Source organism: Rhagoletis pomonella, unplaced genomic scaffold (genome assembly GCF_013731165.1).
Source record: "Rhagoletis pomonella isolate Grant_MI unplaced genomic scaffold, Rhpom_1.0 Rhpom_scaffold_00006, whole genome shotgun sequence".
In the NCBI taxonomy this organism is placed as follows: Eukaryota; Metazoa; Arthropoda; class Insecta; order Diptera; family Tephritidae; genus Rhagoletis; species Rhagoletis pomonella.
In genome coordinates this window covers 48,031,877-48,037,984 of record NW_023458560.1, presented here as the reverse complement: position 1 = coordinate 48,037,984, position 6,108 = coordinate 48,031,877, and positions in this window count along the sequence as shown.

The following is a 6,108-nucleotide window of genomic DNA, read 5'->3' as shown; positions in this document are numbered from 1 at the left end:
GTAATTTTTAGCAAAAAAAAAACCGACTTCAACTCTCATATAAAAAATATATATATATATATCTCATGATCCACTGATCTTAACCAGATTAGTATGGGACCACCTCTGAGACACTACCTTTCCGATGCAAAAAGAAAATCGGTTGACGTGTTCCAAAGTTATGCGGTAACATACATAAAAAAAAAAAAAAATATTCCGACGAACTGATAACCTCGTCCTTTTTTGGAAGTCGGTTAAAAATAGTTTTCTTACAAAATAAGTTCGTTAAGCTTGTAGTCGTGGCTCCATTAAAGTGGATTCCATAAATATTTGTTTGGAGTTAGAATGAGCCGGGAAGTTAGGAGTATTAAGTCAATGTTTGAAACAACATCGAAACTGATTTCTACGCATAATTATATTAGCAATGTTTCAAATGTTGAGTTGACTAATGAAAAAGTGGAAAATGCAACAACACTTTACATGACGAACTTAGCTCAGCGCGTAAGACCACTGGCGTTGAACGCCAAAGTTGCCAGTTCAAATCCCAGTGAACTCGATGAAGAAGTCTGATGACGAGATATGATGATCTCCGAAATAGCAGCTATAAATTCTACCAAAAATGTAAATTATTACTGCGTTTTCACAAAAAATTTCATTAACAACGGCCTCCAGCTCAATAAAAAATTGTTCAATATAAATTGTTATTAGGCCAGAAAATAACAAAAGGAAATAGTTATTATTCGATCTTAATTTTTTCGATCATAAAATAATGATTATCTTATGATTTTTATCATGATTGAGTTTTTTTACCACTTAAAAATAATGAGCCGAGATATGGACGTAAACTTTATTTTAGGTCGTATATGTTTTTCTAAGATCAGGTAATTTTCCTCAGATATTTTCATTTTAAGTTTGCAATGTCAATGAAAACAATTCCAACTTTAACAGGGACCAAATTTAAAAACCACGACACAAATATTGCACACGATCTTCGAATTCGATTTTTCGAATTTTCTGACGACCGGGTCATTTTGAGTTGTGTCACCTTTGAAGATCGTGTACGATATAGTAAGTAAAACTAAAGAAGCATTGTTTAATTTAATTATTGTATACATTTTCATATGTTAAGGGAGGAAACTGAAATTTTGATGAAAATTTGTATAATTTTCCTAAATCTTTTATTAAGTTTGAATGATTTTGCTTAAAGAAAACTAGCGAATTCCAAGCGAGCTTTCACTCCACCTTAAAAGTATTTTTGTGATGTTACTCCCTACCAAAACTCGTATGGCCTCATTCATAACAAATGGGATCTATTCTAAAGAGCTTTAAGCTGATGCCAGATAAAACGCTTGCTTCGCTTTGCGTCACCGGTTGCGCTTTGATAGATAAGATGAATTGTATGAAAATGCTCGAAGCATGCCACATAGAAAATGACCAACTCCCATCTTATTGCGCGCGTTGACAATCAGCCGGTTTAATATCTATTTTGTTTCATCCAAATTCGAGTTTTCATAAAAAATCATAAATTTAATTACATTGCTGATATTTTTAAAGCTAAATATATATAATCCACAGAAATTTGGACGAGTGAAAAAGCAGTACAAAATTGTTTTCTTGGCGTTAATTGTGGCATACCTTTTGCGTCTGGCGCTTTGCTGGCGAAGTTAAAAATGTCACGAAAAGCCACAAAGTTTTATTTGGCATAATCTTTGTGGTTAGTATACATACGAAGGTATTTAGAAAATATGTAGAGTATCGGTTCTCTCCTGGAAATTTAATTTATAATCTTATAATTCACGTACTGTCTTATCTATTTAACTGAATACAATTTTTCAAATTGGTGACAACACGCTTCAAAAATATGTTCGACAGTAAACTTTCTTAAATCTCTTTAGTTCAACACCAGTGTTGTAATATTTTCTTTATTTTAACAATTTAAATGAATACAAATTTTCAAACAGGTGGCAACCGCTCTCTAAAATGTTTTCGGCAGTAAACTTTCCTAAAACTCTTTAGTTTGATACCCCTATTGCAATATTTAATTTATGTTATTACTTCAATGAAATAAAAATTTTCAAACAGGTGGCAACCTTCCACAAAACTTTTTTCCGCTGTAAGAATTTTAACTCCCTTTAACTTTCTTTTGGCAGTATGGATTGCAATATTTAATTTAGCTTATCAATTTATCTTAAATGTAATTCTCAAACAGGTGGTTAGTCTGTAATTTTTTTTCTATATTTTAAGTAAGTCCCCAGCAATACATCGGTGAAAACTGCATTCTATTCCATGCATTAGTTTTCGAGTGATGCGCGTACAAACATACAGTCTGGCAGACAGACAAAAATTCTAAAAATTCTTGATTTGGCTTCTGTTGCTCTAATAAAGGCACCCTCATATTAATTTTTCTTTATATCTATAGTTTACAGACATCGGCTTGATTTGGCTTCTGTTGCTCTAATAAAGATACCCTCATATTAATTTTTCTATATATCTATAGTTTACAGACATCGGCCTGTTACAATTAATTTTGAAATCCTTGATTTTTTTGGCGGACGGCATTATTATTATCTTCCATACAGAAGAAAATTGTCGAATATAAATGTACGCTGGGTTAATAGAATATTTGTAATTTTAAAGTGCTGCTGCATACTTTTATACTTTTCCTCTATTGCCAATATGCTACTAGAAGTGAAACAACACGATAAAATTACGCAATAAATGTTCATCATGATTCTTAAGTGCGCTATTTTTTACTTCTTTTTGCTATCACTTTTTTGACAAAAACTAAGAAGCTAGGGAAAAAAATATACAAAAAAAAAATAATTAGAAAATTGTTGTATCCAGCTGGTTAAATACAGCTAGCCTAGAATTAATAGAGGTACATTTATATATACATTAGGGTGTTCCAAAATGACATGTGGAAAAGCAAAGTCGGAATTTGTATGCGCTCACCCGGCAAGATTGTTCTATACCGAAAAAATATACCAGAAAATGCAATCTGGAGTCCCATAAAATATCTTCAGTAATAAAAAATGGTAAGAGGCACAATTGGGTATTATTATTGGATGTCTCCTGAAGAGAAACCGAGTTTTCCTATCCAAAAATATTGATTTTCAAGAATTCTATACCATTTCTTCAAAAAGTTGTTTTTTTTTCTCATATAATATGGAAAACTTTGAGCGACCTCTAAATATATTTTAATTTCAAATTAAAAAATAGGGATATATTTGTTTGGATATAGAACACTCCTAGGGGGTGAAAGCATACAAATTCTAACTTTAATTTTTTTTTTTACCACCCTAATATACATACAAATACGTAGCAAACCAAGTTTTGCAGAGAAATACAAATCAGGCTTATTTATGTACCTAGAAATAAAGAAAAACATAATTGGATAATATTTAAAAAGTTGGGCTTTGTCTGCTATAAACAAGTTAAAAATTCTAGTAAGATAACAAAATTAATGAACTATTCTTAGAACTATGTCTGCATAGCATACTTAATTAAAAAACTCCACGGGAATAAAATCTCGGCATGTAATCTCTACAGATATCTACGCGCACAATAAATTACTATTTACTATTTTTTTGTTTGTTTTCTCTGCCGTCGATACGATTAACGTGTATGGACGGCTTTCATATTTAAGCTCTAATTAAGTATTTTAGTAAACGCTAATATTAATCGAATAAGGAGGCACAAAATTAATCAATACTTTTACTAATCATAATTGTATTTTTATTCCAAAATCTTATTTATTCATTAATAAATTTGTTTATTTTTGGTCTATAATAAGTTGCCTAATTTTTTGGCAAAAAGGAAAAAAAGAAAATGCTTCCCGCCTACCTTTTGTATTTGGTTTCTTTGCTTCCATGCAACTTTATTATTAATTTGAAATTGTAAAAGTAGCAAAAGGTAGGTAGCTACTGTCTTACTACTTTTTTGTAGATACTTTAGTATGTGGACGGGTATGTGAATTTTATGTGTCCATATTTAGTTTCTTTCAGTTAAAATGTAAATTTAATGAGCCTTGCATGTTAAAGAAAGAAGTCATGTAAATTTGCTATGTTTTTATCAAGGAATGAAACCGGAACCCAAACCGAAACCGTAACCGTTTAAAACCGTTTCGTTTTTCAAAACCGAAACCGAAACCGTAACCGTTATCTTAACCTGAAAAGGAACGATACCGAAACCATTTCAATCACAGGTTTCAATCGGTTTCCAGAAATTTACAAAAATAATAAATCAAAATTTCTTTGAAATAAATGATTTATTTAACCAAAATCAGCAATATTTTGCTAAAATTCTTGTTAAGTAGTAAATAAGTATGTCAAAGTAACTTTTCGCAAAAAGCTACTAAAATGGTGCCTAATAAATTAAATCTCGGATCTGGCATCGGTTATTTGGAAGAAGTCATTTTGATTTTCATTTTCACGTGTATAGTTGTAAAGGACACAGAAATGAAGGGGTTTCATAATTATGTAGTAAATATATGACGAAAATAACAATTATATTTTAGTTTTCATACACCTTTAGTTTTACAGCAAAAAGGAAACATTTAAGTGAATCTGGTGATGACGTTGTTGCTGTGTATCTGTGTAGTTTTCAGCGAAAACTGGTTTTCGTTTGACAGATTTTACATGGACGGAAACACAAGTTTTAGGTCACATGTTTCCGATGTCGGTCAGAACATGGTATAAGTGACAAAAACAAGAAAAACGTGAATCAGCTGTTTCTCGACTTGTGGGCACTAAATGTGATTTTTGCGTTCCCGTACTTCTGGACTTTGTTCCATTTTTGAAAAAAAATGTTTCTCTTATTCTCTAATTACCAAATCCGGTCCGGATTGTTAGGGAAAGAACCTAGTGTTGATATTATCAGTGAACTGTAATTTTCAATTTTCTTTCCTCAACCTTTAAGGGCCAATTTCACAGTGCGTAGTTAACTCAGAATCGACGGTTAACTAGAGATTTTCAGTGCAAAAATCTGTAGTTAAGTCCCGATTCTGAGTTAACTACGCATTGTGCAATTGGCCCTAAGACTTGTAATTTAAATAATATCAACAAAATTTCTGTGAAAAACCGAAACCGGAACGAAACCGAAACCAAAACCGAAATAAATTTTGAAGAACGAAACCAAAACCGAAACCGAAACACTTGGCAAAACCGAAACCCAAACCGGAACGTTATTTTGAATCGGTTTCATTCCTTGGTTTTTATGCCTTATGACCGACCTAACATCAACTAATTATATGTACTTAACTACGTGAACATATGTAAATATGTCTGTATGTATGAAGATTTGTTTATGTGTACCTAGAGCACTCCATTATTCGCACTTTTCATTTCCGAATACATATGTATGTACAGATTAATGACCATGACACTAATGACATTTAATTCAATGTGTTGTGGGAATTATGGCATTCGTCTGCCGCAGCTTGTGCGCGCATTTTAATAGTACTTTTTGCAAAGTAGTAAATGATTTTGAAAATAAATTAAAATGTATGTATGAAGTATATAAGATTTGAATACCACAAATGCCATAACGAGTATTAAGAACGTCACAAAAATAGCAGAAAGTACATAAGTATGTACCGCTTCACAATGAGACAAGGGAAGGGGATAAATGAAATAATAAAAAACTCCAATTTCTAATGATCTAACACATGAAATTTAAAAATGAATCATGTACACAAGTATACTCAAAAACAACCGAAAATTTAGCGGAGCTACGACGGAATAACAGAAGCAGTTGAATTTGTTAATAGTGGAAGATGCGCCCGTTTGATAACCCGATCTATTTAAAGGCAGTTTGAACATTTGATGTAAATTTTTAAATTTTAGAACTCAATATAGTAAATGTAATACATTTTAGTATTCAATGATTGATGTTTAATATCAAACTTTCATAAAAAACAATCCTAAACTGAAAGCTAAAAGGAATGAGTTTCTCTCTCTGACACATTAGTTAAAGTGGCGTCACACTCTATCTCGATCACACTTCGAAAAAAGAACCTCTATCCGTCTCACTCTAGAATTAAATAAAGTTACGGCTTCAAGGAAAGTCTTGGGTACACTACAATCGTTTTAAGTAAGTTAGAAAAAAAATGTTGAAAACTGCGTTTCTTTA